Raw genomic sequence first — 14,811 nt, forward strand, 5'->3', positions numbered from 1 at the left:
GTATTCTAGTTTCCTTGCATTGACACACCGACTCATTCAGAACAGCAATCTCTCCAGATGCCTGCGTCCTTCCTCATTCAAATGCAATGCAAACAGTCTCTCACATACAGTTCCTTTCTGTCCTCAAATGCCCTCCAAGCATCCATATATTCCAATCCTCTCTTCTGACATATTCTAGCTATTATGCTATTCAATATTGCTGCTCTGCTACTCAACTATCATACCTAGGCAACACGCACACTATCTTTCCTCTCTGCGTTTTCTTTTGTACAACCTCAAGCAAGAATCATATCTCTTGCTGCCCAATTTACATTGCCTCTCAAGTCATTCGTTCCTACCATCACGATCATCTCATCCACCCTTTCATCCCTCTTAATTGCCATAGCCACACTTTCTATCATTGCTCCAGGCAAACACTCCTCACGCATCCTATCTTGCACACCATGGATCATTGAGTCCCCATACATTATACCTCTTACCACCCTGTTCCTCGATTGCTCATCAGCATCCCTCTCTCTCTCTCTCTCTGCAAGTCAGCCACTCTTGTTTGCCATTCATCCTCCCAGTTGAGGCCATCTCCGAAAACTTCACAATCATTCAGCCTTTCCACACTCCCCCACTCTCATTTTTTCATTCATATTTCTCTTGCTATTTTTGCCCTCTGTCATACCACTCATCTCTCTACGTAGAGAATCTACCACCTCTGACTCAACGAGGTCAGTTATAGCCATCTCTAACTCACCAGGTTCCTCCCATTGCCTGCATAACCACAACAAGTCTCTCGTGCCACAAAATTCCTTATTATATCACACAAAATGGAGTCCTTAAATGGGGGAGGACTTGGTGATACGCCATTTGCAATTTTAGCTTCCGCTGCCACCATTATTCAAAATAGTGTCGAGGATCTGTTACAACTAAATGCTAAATAAGTATAAGTGAGGAAATATATTTTGAGAAAATTTGGAGAAAAGAGCAAAGCTAATAGTAATGGCAAATGCTTGGTGGATTTCTGCTCAAGACATGTACTGGTTATTACTAACACCATGTTCCAACATAAAAATGTGCACAAATTCACATGGAGAGAAGATGCAAGGAATAAGACTAAAACACACATAACCACAGTAATAAGTTTTAATAAGTAAATATTTCATCCTAAGTATCATAGGACATAGTCAGTACAGTTAATTCAAACAATAGTAGGAATAACATACAATTAGGGCGCATGATTACAATGGAATCCCAGTATGCGTGTAGTAGTATGTTATAGAATTATATCAGAATATATATGGAGAAAAAAATAGATTACATTAAAAGGTAACATATATAAAAATAATTTTAAACAATTTTGTATGACAATTTCCCATACTTTAGGGATAACAAGAACTTCATTACGGTTCAGATTGGCCTGTGAAGTAGGACTTCAGCACTTTCTTTATTCGAATTTGCTATTATGTCTGGGTACTTCACTTGGAAAGAGAAAACCTACAAACAAGAGGAAGGAACAGCAATAGGGTCTCCCTTATCACCAAACTTAGCCAACCTGTTTCTAGAATACCTTGAAGAAAAAATTTGAACGTTTAAACCTAAACCAAAAGTTTGGCTACGATGTTGATGACATCTTTGCTGTCTGAGGTCATTCTGAACAAGAACTAAATGAAATAAACCATCTTCATCCTCGCATTAAATTCACGCTAGAAAAAGAATCTCCACAGGTTATCTCCTTTCTGGATTTACACATCCAAAGAAAAGAAGATGGTTCCATCTCCACTTCTGTCTATCGCAAGCCGACAATTTCATGGAGCTACATTCGCAATTCTTCTGCTCATCATCCATCTCAAAAATTTGCCATAATTAAATCATTAGTAACCAGAGCACAGATTCTGCTCCACTGAAGAATCTCTAAACCAAGAATTGGAAATAATCCAAAATACAGCCCATACTAATTGGAAATAATCCAAAATACAGCCCATACTAAATGGATACAATCCTAAAACAACTCAGAAAATCATCATTCACTTCCTCACACATCAATCTAGACAAGAACAAGCCTGTAGCATTCCCATACCTTATGTCAAAGGCATCTCAGAACGTCTTTCAAAAATTATGAAGAAACACAAACTTGCTGCTACCTACAAACCAGTCAACCAGATCTAACCTTCTCCTAAAGACCTCTGATGCTACTTTGCAATGTGAGGTTCGATGTTCCTGTAAATTGTCTTACTATGGACAGACAGGTAGATCTGTTAATAAACACATTTTGGAACATCAAGACCATATCCATTTTATCAAACTGCAGAAATCTGACCTCGCACAACACTGAGTTGAAAACCAAAACCATAAAACCCATTGGAAAAATACCAACCTTCTAACATAGATCTTTATATAAACATGAATGTTTATATAAAGTGCTGAAGCCCTACTTCATAGAATCTGAACCATAATGATGTTCTTGCTATCCCTAAAGTATGGGAAATTGTCGTACAAAATTGTGTAAAATTATTTTTATATATGTTACCTTATTTTAATGTAATCTATTTTTTTCTCCAGATATATTTTCATTTAATTCTATAACACGCTACTGCACCATTGGGATTCCATTTTAATCATGCGCCCTAACTGTATGTTATTCCTAGTATTGTTTGAATTAACCGTACTGAAGATGTCCTGTGATATTTAGGATGAAATATTTACTTATTAAAACTTATTACCGTGGTTACACGTTTGTTTAGTCATGAATGCTTCACAGTTTTTATTGTATAATAAAGCAAGGAATAAGGAAAGTCTCATTGACTATGTTATTGTCTATAGTGATGTTTTCTCTCTGATGCAGGACACTAAAGTGTGCAGAGAATTTGAAATTGGAAATGATTACCATTTAGTCTTGAGCAGGATAAAATTGAATTTCATATTGCAATGAAATTTAGAAGAACATGTCAGAAAGTTTTAAAGTGAATAAAAGTTGAGCAGCTTTCAGATGTGAACTGTAGACTGAAATATACAAACATTATTCAAGAAAAAATGAAAGAATTTGAGAACAGGAATCAAACCTTGGAGATTCTGTGGCAAGATCTGAAGAAAACATTGATTGATTCAGCCAGAGAGGCATGTAGTGAGGTTGTCTGCAAGGATAGAAAAATCAGAACTCCATGGTGTACACAGGAAGTTAAAGAAGCAGTGAAGGAAAACAATTAAGCATATCAAAAGTTCCTGGCAAATAAGTCAGCTTGTGCTCTTAGAGAATACAGAGATGAATGTAAGAAAGCTAAACCACTGTGTAAAACTAGCTAAACAAAAGTCATGGGAAAACTTTGGTGAGAACATAGAAAATAAATATCAAGAAGGAAGCAAGATATTCTGGAGGTTGTTGAAGAAGCTCAGAAATGGAGCAAAGAGTACTGTAAAAGGAATTAGAAATGATAAAGGTGACATGAAAACAGGAGAAAAAGATATCCTTGAAGTATGGAGTAATTACTTTGAAAAATTGCTAAATGAAACAAGCAGTGATAGCACAGTGACACACACACACATATACAATGTGTGTGTGTGTGTCACTGTGCTATCACTGCTTGTTACATTTAGCACAGTGACACACACACACATATACAATGGAAGACATCAACACTGATGCAGTAAAAATTGATGCAAGTTGAAGAAATTATTTAGAAAGTATGTCTAGTTTTCAGGGAAAATGTTAAAAAAAATGTAGAAAAAAGCAAAAAGTATTTGAAGGCTATTAAGGAAACTTAGAATTGGAGAAGAAGTACGATATGTGAAATAGTTACTTTGAGTTTATAATAAATTAAAAAAACAGTGATAGGGAATATCTAGGAAAATGTATTCAGTAGTATTTTTCAATATTGGAGTATATGATCCAGTTGATCATATAAAAGAAATATGAGAACATAAAAACTTTCGATCCTTTTTATCATATACAACCATAAAGATCCTTATTGGTTGTATATGATAATAGAATTATATAATTCTATACAAGAATTATTATACAAGAATGCTCCGGGAAAGATTTATGCAAGCATACCTGAGAAAAGGCTAAGAAAAATCGTGGAAGGAAAAACTGGTGAAGAGATTGAATTTAAGCCAAATAATCTTGTCTGAACCAGTTTTTTTTTTAGAATTGGAGTTATTTGTAAAACTGCACAAATTTGAATTTTACATTCTTTAGTTGAGAGGGCAGCTGACATAAAAAAAAATAATAATAAAAGTATATTTTTGTTAGAGAATTAAACATCAGGATAGGAAATTAATACAGACATATAGAAATGTTTGGGAAAAATTTAGAGAAAAGGAGAAAGCTAATAATTATTATCACCACCTCCAGGGAGTCCAAAGACTCATCGAAAAAGGTCACCTACTTTACACCTCTCCACCAACTACAACTAACCGCAACAAACACCATCTACCGCCTACCACCACCACTAGTGTTTCCACAGACAACCACAAACATCCATGCCCATGGCAGGATTCAAACCCACTGCCTTTTGGCTGGAGAGAGGATATACCTAACCACTTGGCCAACCAAGGCCGGCTTAATAATAATAAGTGCCTGCTGGATTTCTGTTCAGAACACAGGCTAATCCCTAATACCATGTTCAAACACAAAAATGTGTGCTAAGAGAAAATATAAGAAAAGTTATATTAATTTTACTGGAGTATGATAATATATGATGTACAGGGGATTTTTATTATTATTATTATGGGCAACTCCAAGGAGTCGACAGACTCATCGAGGGAGGCCCTAACATCATGTCAAGAACAACTATTCGTCTTTCACACAGTATCTAACATACCTTGCCTTAAACTCATTCATGGTCATAGCACCCACAACAGACTCTGGCAGCTTATTCCACGCATTTACCACTCTCCAAGTAAAGAACCTAGCTCTTTTGCCCAGCTTCCAAGTATTGCCCCTAGTCCTCCCACCACCAGCCCTATTCTCAAAAATATCTTCTGGATTAATCTTATAGAAACCCTTCAGTAATTTGAATGTCTCAATCATATCACCCTTTTCCGTTTATCAACCAATTTTTGCAACCCACAAATCTTCAATCTGTTCTCATAAGAAGAAACCCTGGTGCCCATATCTGGGCACAGTAGTCCAGATGGGGTCTTATCAAGGCTCGATATAGAGGAACAGTAACTTGTTTGTTTTGTCTCCTTTTTAAAGTATTTTTCAGTAACCAAGTGATTTGATGAGCTGTTCTAGTCACTTTTGCAATGTACCCCCTAAACTTCAACTCCCTATCCACCAACACTCCCAAATCCCTGGCCTCATCAATCTCCTAGAGTACGGTTCCACCAATGTGATATACTGCTGCTAATCTTTTCACCCTAAAATGCATAACCTTACACTTTGCCACATTAAATTAACATCCATTTTCCTTAGCCCAGTCCTCCAAACTATCCAAATCATCCTGCATAATTTTGACATCCTGTGCACTCACAATTGCTCTACCCAACTTTGCATCATCAGCAAACAAGTGAACACTTCCTCTCAGATCCTTTCCTATATCGTTAATGAACAAATGAAAAGTAGTGGTCCAAGAACAGAACCCTGCGGCACACCACTAGTCACAAGCTGTCTACTCCTGAATAAACCACTCTCTGGTATCTCTCCATCAACCACCCTCCTATCCATCTCACAACCCTATATCCATCCCCCATATGCTGCAGTTTATTGATTAGAATTCCATGTGGTATCCTATCAAAGGCCTTGGCAAGGTCCAGTAGAATCACTGTAAACCCATTACCCTTATCCAGTTCAGCCGTCACTGTGTTATAAAATGTGAGCAAATTACTGAGGCATGATCTACTCTACACAAAACCATGTTGTCCCCCATACATATCCAATTTTCATGTATCCAATCCTGTATTTTTTTCTTGACTATTTTCTCCAAGACCTTGACAACGATTCCTGATGCTAATCGGTCGGTAATTTACAACAGCAGTCTTGGAACCTCCTTTATGCAGTGGAACTATTTTCCGCTCTTTCCACCCCACCCCCCCTCGGGACTAACCCAGACCCGAGACTCATATTAAACAGAATGGTCAAGGGTGCTCACAATTCATTAGCTGCTTCACATACGACACGAGCTGGTATACCATCCAATCCCACAGATGTATCGACATTGAGGTTTACTACTCACCTCCACCTCATTCACCAGAATTCCCATATAAACTTTTGGTTCATTCATTTCTGCAATGTCACCACCTGGATGATATACTCTTGCAAAGTACTCACTCAGTAATTCAACTATATCAACTGATTCAGTTACCTCCCTACCATTGGCATTCTTTAAAATCATTCTGCCATATAAATTTTTTCTTCTACTTGCAACATATCAAAAAAACTGTTTAGGATTGTCTTTAGCCTGCATGGCCAATGTTCTTTCGTAATCCTTTTTTGCTTTTCTTACGACACTCGTTACCCTTCTGGCCTGGGCTTTATACTGTTCATGTGTCTGCCGGTCACCTTTCTCCTTAAATGCCCTCTATAGTTGTTTATTTTTTTGCAGCTCAAGCTTAATGGTGTTATTCATCCATTTAACCCCTACTTGATTTATTATTCGGACTCTAGGTATACTGTCAGCCATTGCTTCATGCAAACACTTCTTAACTGCCTCCCATGTACTATCAACTTCTAGCCATTGCAGTTGTACATGCCATGGCACTGAACCAATCAATCTCCTAAGCTTGTCATACTTACCAGCCTGATAATTCCACATGAACCCTGTCTTAATTGTAAATTCCACACCTTTATCCACCTCCCAAGTCGAGACCCCTATGATCACTCTCACCAATTGGCAACGTTTGTCTAGTATTTTCCATTGCATGCTGTCGCAGATAGTTATCCTTTAATAACCGCATAAAATCCATTTCCTTCCTCCCATATGTCCTCTCCTCCTTCCAGTCAATGTTACCATAGTTGAAATCTCCCATAATAATTACCCTCCTTCCACTCATTTCTTCTATTTGCTTATGCATTTGAAATAAGAAGTGTAATCACATACTATTTCACTTCCATTCCATATAGTTTTGAGCAGAATATGAAAGATTTAAAAATAAACGATGTTAAGCAACTTTCTGGAGTGAAATGTAGACTCAAATATACAAATGTTATTGAGGGGAAAATGACAGTTTGTAAACAACTAAAGAAAACCTTTGAGAATAAGTAGCAAAATCTGAAGGAAACATTAATTAATTCAGCCAGAGAAGTATGCGGTGAAATTGTAAGGATAGGAAAATCTGAAATTCTCTTTAGGCTCGAGAAAATAGAGACAGTCTTGGAAAAGAAGAAGCTATATTGAAAAGTCTTGGCAATCAAGCAGGTGTACTTATAAAGAAATGTTAAAAGTAGCAAAACAAAACTCTTTTAATGATTTTGGGAAGAAGATAAATATTAAGGCTTAGAAATGGAGGGAGGGAGAAATATTGTAATAGGAATCAGATACTATTGACACTGTAAGACATACTACTATAACGTGGTCAAGACCAACACCATTTTAATGTATTCACTCTCTTTATAACAAACTGCTGAAAAGTCCCAATCAAAATGCCATAGGTATCATAAATCTATGATACCTATGACATCTAAGAAACTCACTATAGCAAACTATCAAATTATTTCAATTTTCCTATGAGTTTATTAAAGCAAAAGTCGGCTGTAATTACAAGAAGACATGAAAACTGAAGATAAAGATTCAGGTAGTTTCCTGTATGAAGACCAACTATTGTCTGTAAAAATTGCTTTGTTTGAAAAAATCTCTTGCCCAAGTCTGTGTAGTTTGTAGTATTCTTCTTCGGGAGAATAACGATAAATTAATTAGGTGACAAAAAAAAAGCGTTTATAAAGAGTAAGTGAAAAAGTGTTTCACTTATTCTTTATAAAGTAAGTGAAACACTCACTTGTTTCACTTACTCACTGTCACGTATACATGCTGTGTTGTGCTCTGATGATGCTGATTTGAAATTCAGTGAAATATAAGCAAGTTAATAAAACATCTTCTTCTTCCCTTCACATATTAGGCCTAGTGGCCTGTTATGGGGCTATCCTTAGCCCTTCTAAGCCATACCCATCCCAAAGATAAGGTGGCTAGCCCTATGCCTCCTGGTGTGTCTTATGTCTGTAGCTGCGTGTGTTCATGGGGCCGGTTTGCCTGCTTGCGGGATGAACAATCCCAGATGAACTGGGGAGAAAACCCTGCAGTCCACGCCCAAGACTGGCTAACTTGGCTATGTCTGTTTGGTGTTGTTAATACCATTAAAAATAAGTTATGGATATTAAACTAACATTATACAAGAGAGTGTGCAAACCACAAAATTATAATAGTTCTGAGAAAAGTTGTCATTGTGAACAGATGGCATCACAAACAGAATCTTAAAAATGAGTGAACAAGGTTGCTTAAACAGAATGGGAGAGAAAGGTTACCAAAAGAGGTGTTTGACAGTAGGATGGCAGGAAAAAAAAAGACTCTGTGGATTCATGCATTTAGTGCCTGAAAGATTGATATGCATGTTTTACGTTGGGCTCATACCCAAAAGGTTGGTTGGTCAACCTGTAGCAGACTAAATGATGTCAGAATTAACTACTTAGAAATTCCAGCTCACATTTTAACATGAGTTCAAACCACAAAAGCCTGAGAGATGAATAAGATTAATTTGGAAGAAAAGTTTTGATAGGAAACTAGTGATAATGTAAAGTTAATCATTTAGTACTATCATAAAGCAGAGTTTTATGCAACAATTTAGCATTTTTTCACATTAAGCCCTTAATATTACTTCATCTTGCATTCTTATAGATAATACTAATATGTAAACCTAAGGTAAAAGTAATTAATGATTATATTAAGTTGTGGAAAAGATATATATATATATATATATATATATATATATATACACACTGTATATTTCATATACATGGGTTGCTTAAAGGTCCAAGCCAGATAACTGGGAGGAGACCTTCATATCACCTTTAAGGAATGCATAGAACTAAATGGGGATTCTGACCTAATGTCCAGTCCTCACCTTCATTCGATTCATCCCATTAGTAGGTATCCACTGGGGTACTGAGTAGGAAATAATAATGTAAGTACCAGCTGGATTTCTACTCAGGCTATGCACTAGTCATTACTAAAACAAGCAGCAATAAAAATGTGCACAAGTTCACAAATAAGAAAAGCCTCATTGAGCATGTTATTGTTGATAGTGTCATCTACATGCTAGTTCAGGATAGAAGAGTATGCAGAAGAATTGAAAGTGATGATTTCGTTTTAAGTAGGATAAAAACGAATACCACGTTAAAGTGAACAATATATAAGAAACTTTTAAAAAGAATCAACGTTGCAGCTCTTATGCTCAAGTATGCAAACATTATTCAGTAAAAAATGAAGCAATTCAAAAATAAGAACCAAACCTTGAAATCTGAGTGGCTAACTATGAAGAAAATAGTTAATGAGGTATGTGGTGAAGTTGTCTGTAGGGATAGAAAAATAAAATCAAGGTGGATACTAGTTAAAGAAGTAGTTCTCGAAAAAAGAAGAAAACATACTGAAAGCTCCTAGCAAATTATATCTATAGATACTTAGGAAAGAATACAGAGAAAAATATAAGAGAGCTAAGCAATGTGTAAAAGTAGCAAAACATGTCATGGGTAAACTTTGGTAAGAATACAGAAGATAAAAATCAAGAAGGTGAAAAATGTTCAGGAGGCAATTGAAAAAGCTTAGAAATGGATGAAAGATTACCATAAAAAGAATTAAAGATGATGAATTTGATATGAAAACTGAAGATAATGATATTCTAAATATCTGAATTAATTACTTTAAAAGACTGTTCAATGACACAAGCAGCAATAAAACAGTAGTAGAAAATATTCAAGAAGAATGCAAACAGGAGTACATATCGATATTCAGTTTAGAAAAAGCTATCAAAAGTCTGAAATGTGGAAATGTAGCTGGAGTAGATGGTATTTGACCAGAAATGCTCAAACATGGAGGTATAAAAGTTTTGCAGTGGCTGTACTGCATAACTCAGAAGACCTGGTCATAAGGTTGAATTCCAGATGATTGGATTAGAGCTCTCCCATCTGTGAAAAAATAGAATAAAACTGAATGTGAGAATCACAAAGGAATTTCTCTATTAAGTATTCCAGGTAAGTTTATGCAAGCATACTTAAGAAGAAGCTAAGAAAAATAAATTGTGGAAGAGAAACTTAAAGAAGACCTGGCTAAGTTCAGGCCAAATGGAGATTGTCAAGATCAGATTTTCACTTTACGATAAATAGTTGAGAAATCATTGGAATATCACAATGATCTGTACTTAAGTTTGTAGATCTGGGAAAAGTATACAACAAGGTTCCCAGAGAAAAGCTTTCATAATGCTTTAATTATGTGGGGTAAATAGAATGTTAAGTTGTATGTTAGCAGTTAGAGTTGATGGAAATACAGGAAGATAGTTCAGTATAAAATCGGGTATAACACAATGGTGCATGTTGCTTCCACCACTCTTATTCATCATCTATATGGATTGCATAATGAAAGAAAATGGCATTAAACCTGCTATTAGAATCAGATATATCAAAACTTAGTGCATGTGTCCAGGATTCTCTAATTAAATTGATAACAGCTGTAACAAATTTGGCATGAGAATCAGCAATAAAAAGACCAAAACTATGAAAATAGGGAGCAACCCAAAAAACACCCATTGCATTCTCAGTGGAAACAACATACAGAATAAGCTAAACGTTCAGCTATTTAGACTACATTTTTAGTGACGATGGTGAATTAAACACGAAAGTGTGTGAGCAGGGCTAATTTACACCGGTAAGGCCACTTAAACAGAATGGGAGAGGAAAGATTAGCAAACATACTAGAACACTCATTCTATCCGTTCCAGAGAACAGTTAGATGGAGAGAGAGATATATATGAATGGATGTTGCAGTATAATTCAACTGTAAATAGATGTTGTGCAGCTCTTCTGTGTGCTATTACAGGTTTAACAGAAATGGAAATCATCATCATCATCATCATACGTATCAAGGATTTAGGCCTGGTATGGCCTGTTCCGGCCTTAGAAGTCATCGTTGAATCGTTTAAGAGGACGTACTGGTTTTCTTTTTCCTAATGGCTTGAAATGGAAATAATGATGACATTTGATTCTGCCAAACAATACCCATAGACATATTTGTTGAAAAAAATACAGTGCTAAAACTGTCTGAGAAAGAGGTGTCCTGAGTTAATTGAACTGCTTCTTTTTCTGGACAGCATCAGGAATTTTTCAAGAGGTTTTTAGTGCCATAACTAAGACATGGACAAACAGCAATCTCATTTACAATGAAAGCAAAGGTCTTAGGACTCAAATTCAATGAGATCTATGTCTCTGTTAAAAACAGCTCTCTTGATGACAGAAGCGGTGTTTTTCAACTTGCTGTCAGAATAGAATCTGTCAGACCATCCCATGTAGACAAGAATTTTTGTCCATCTTATGAAAAAATATTTATATTACTTGTCAGACTGCCATACACCACTTACACATCACAGTAGAAAATACTGTACATTGTATGCCTGCATCCCACCATGTGAACTATATTCCCATCTATCAGAAGATCTGAGCTTTTTTTTGAACACAGAAAAGACAATATATTGATTTTCTTCTGATCCAGACAGCAAAAAATCAGTTACTTGCAGTTCTTTCCAGAAGCATATGTACTTGAATCCCACTAGAAGGTGGTAACTATACTAGTGAGCTGTATGCTGCAGAACTTGCACTAAATTATGTAAAATTGAAATGCTAAGTTGCATCATTTACACTGTTTTTGCTAAGTTCTCTACAAGCATGAAGAAGTGTGATATATTACTCACACCCAGTGCTCTTTCAGGATCTAACATCACATAAGGAGATTCCATCTAGATCTTCACCTTTTGTTAGATCCCATGTCATGTTGCAGCCACTGGAAACAGTACATAGTGCTGGATCAGCTTGTCCCCTCCGACATCTCTTAATCTGTTTTTGTTTTTTTAATATGTGTATAATTAGTATAGGAATAGTGTTTAACAAAGTACAGTATATCAGAAATCTAAAATTATACTGTGACATTCTAGTCTGTGCAGAGATTGTGTAGATTTGTTCTTGCTCAGCTTTGCATAAATCCTACTCATCTAATACACTCCTTCCTGTTTGAGGAATGCCTATGTTGTTTTAGTAGCATGCCCTTTAATGGGTGCACTCATTATTTTTCCACCTTTAGAGCAACTACCTGGCCTGCTCAGACAGGTTTATTTGATTTATTTAACATATCTGGTGCTCTTAAGTTTCCTCAAAATTAATATATCATTGTATATAAAAGTATTTTAAACATTATTATACAAATTTTATTCTTTACACACACACAAACACAGTTTTCCTTATGTTCTAGAATACATCTAAGCATTTGCCATTTATATTTTTAAGCATGGACTTGCTAACCCCCTTTCCATACAAGGGATATAAAGGTATACCTCTGGTAACAAAGCCTCGATATAACGAAGTCTGCAATTTCAAGCCCCATTTTATGTAAAAATATTAAAATTTTAAGGTCAATGCCCGGCAATCATCTGATTGGTGAACGACGGCGACTTGTTACGTACTCCCAAGCTGTGGGTGTGTCTGTTTTAACAGTTTTGCAAGTCATCCGCATTAATTTAGTTGTTGCTTACACTTCATAGGGTGTGTTTCAGTGTGGTGCATTGCAATAAATGACGTATGTTCTCTGATAGCATTATTGTAGATTTTGTAAATATTAATTGATATTTTGTTTTTCTACCCATTTAGTTAAAATGTCAGAATCAAGGAAAAGAAAAGCAATTTCTTTAGAAACTAAATTAAATATCATACAGCGTGTTGAAAGGGGTGAAAGAAAATCCGATGTGGGACATTCTTTAGGATTAGAGCAGTCAACTTTAACAACCATACTTAGTCAATCAGAAAAAATAAAACAGTTGCTCAGAATTATACAGATTAACTCACTTAAGGAGTCCAGTTTGAGAACAAATGGAGAAAATGTCAAGTTTGTGGATAGATGACATGTGACAACATCATATGCCTTTAATCAAATGGTGATTCGAGAAAAAGCATTATTTTTGTTTAATCACATGAAATCTAAACAAACTGAAGAAATTGTGGAAAATTGTGCCGCTTCTCATGGTTAAATTAAAAAAACTGGCTGGAATTCATAGTGTAAAATTATCAGGAGAAGCTGCAAGTACAGATGTTAAAGCTGCAAATAAGTTTCCAGAAAAACTAAAGGAAATAATTGAATGTGAAAAATTTTCACCAAATTTGGTGTCAATGTTGACGAAAGCAGTTTGTTCTGGAAATAGCTACCATAAAAAGCTTCATTTTTATTGAAGAAAAATCAGCAGCTGGGTTCAAAGCAGCCAAAGACTGTTTAACGTTACTCTTTGGATCAAATGCCTCTGGCTATTTTAAATTAAAATTGTTATCAGTTTACCATTTGGAAAATCTGAGGGAGTTAAAATGTAACATAAAAACGAATTTACCTGTAAATAGAAAAGCGTGGATTACCAAGGAGTTATTTACTGATTGGTTTGTTAACCATTTTTGTCCAGAAGTGAAACGGCATTGCCAAAGAAATAATTTTGAAGAAAAACTTCTTTTGTTGTTGGACAGTGCTCTGAGACATCCTACTAATCTTAATACGTTAGACACATGCATTCCTGTCAAAGTTGTCTTTCTTCCAGCAAACACAACTTCCCTGATTCAACTGATGGATCAGGGAGTAATAGCAACATTTAAAGCTTATTATCTGCGTGGTACATTAAGCAATTTAATTGAACTAGAAAAAAAGCAAATGTCAGTTAAAACTTTTTGGAAAAACTACACCATTAAAGACGCAATTGAAAACATTAATAACTGGAAAGAAGTCACTCATAAATGCTTAAATGTAGTTTGGCACAAATTATGTCCAGAAGTTGTACTAGAAAAGAAAATAACATTCAAGAGATTTGAAATGAAGTTATCTAGATGGCTCAATCAGTAGGTTTCGAAAATGTCGACGAAGAGGATGTAAGAAATTTATTAAATGCAGAAGATGGTTTTTCAGTGGAAGATTTAGGAAAACTTGTTAGCAATGAAGACAAAATTAAAGAACTTCCTACCAAAAAAGTGTTAGCAACCAAAGATATAAAAAGGTGCTTGAATGACATTGAAAACATTTTAAATTTTTTCAGTGAAATGATCCTGATTTTGGAAGAAGTGATCGGTGTTAAATGCAATAAATCCGTATAGGCAATTGTTAAATGAAAGAGAAAAAAAGCATAAACAATCAACTTTAGATTTGTATTTTAAAATGTTGTGATTTTATCTTTGTTTGATATGTAATATTGACTTTTTATTTAATAAAGCTTTTCTTTTTTCAAAACAAAAGTCTTTCATTTTCTTTATGTACGAACGTATCCCTATTATGACCATAGTATTTTTACCTCTGAGAATGAAGTTTCTCTTAACAAAGTAATTTCGTGGAATGCATCCTCTTCGTTAATCGAGGTATACCTACTTCAAAATATCAAGGCAAAAGAAAATTGTTTCGCTGCTTTGTTTAGTGTTTTTATGTAGTAATTAATAAATTCATATGAAAAGAAAAACTGTTATCCAGTAAAAATCCTTAATATTAATTAATCCTTAACTTTTCAGAAACATTACACAAATTAGAATAGCTAAACAATACTGTTCTGCATATTATTAATGTATTGAGGTACATTAAAAATTAATGTACCTCAATTTTTATATTCTCACAAATC

The 14,811-nt window shown here is 35.2% G+C and overlaps 1 protein-coding gene across 3 annotated transcripts in view; it reads left to right on the forward strand.

Annotated features, from left to right (window-relative positions):
* The window catches only part of LOC150103156 (AP-1 complex subunit gamma-1-like), a 418,791-nt gene that overhangs the window by 296,704 nt on the left and 107,276 nt on the right, over positions 1-14,811 (forward strand). The window lies entirely within an intron of this gene.

Source organism: Typopeltis vanoorti, chromosome 9 (assembly GCF_054136105.1).
Source record: "Typopeltis vanoorti isolate ZY-2024b chromosome 9, IOZ_Tvanoo_1.0, whole genome shotgun sequence".
NCBI lineage: Eukaryota > Metazoa > Arthropoda > Arachnida > Uropygi > Thelyphonidae > Typopeltis > Typopeltis vanoorti.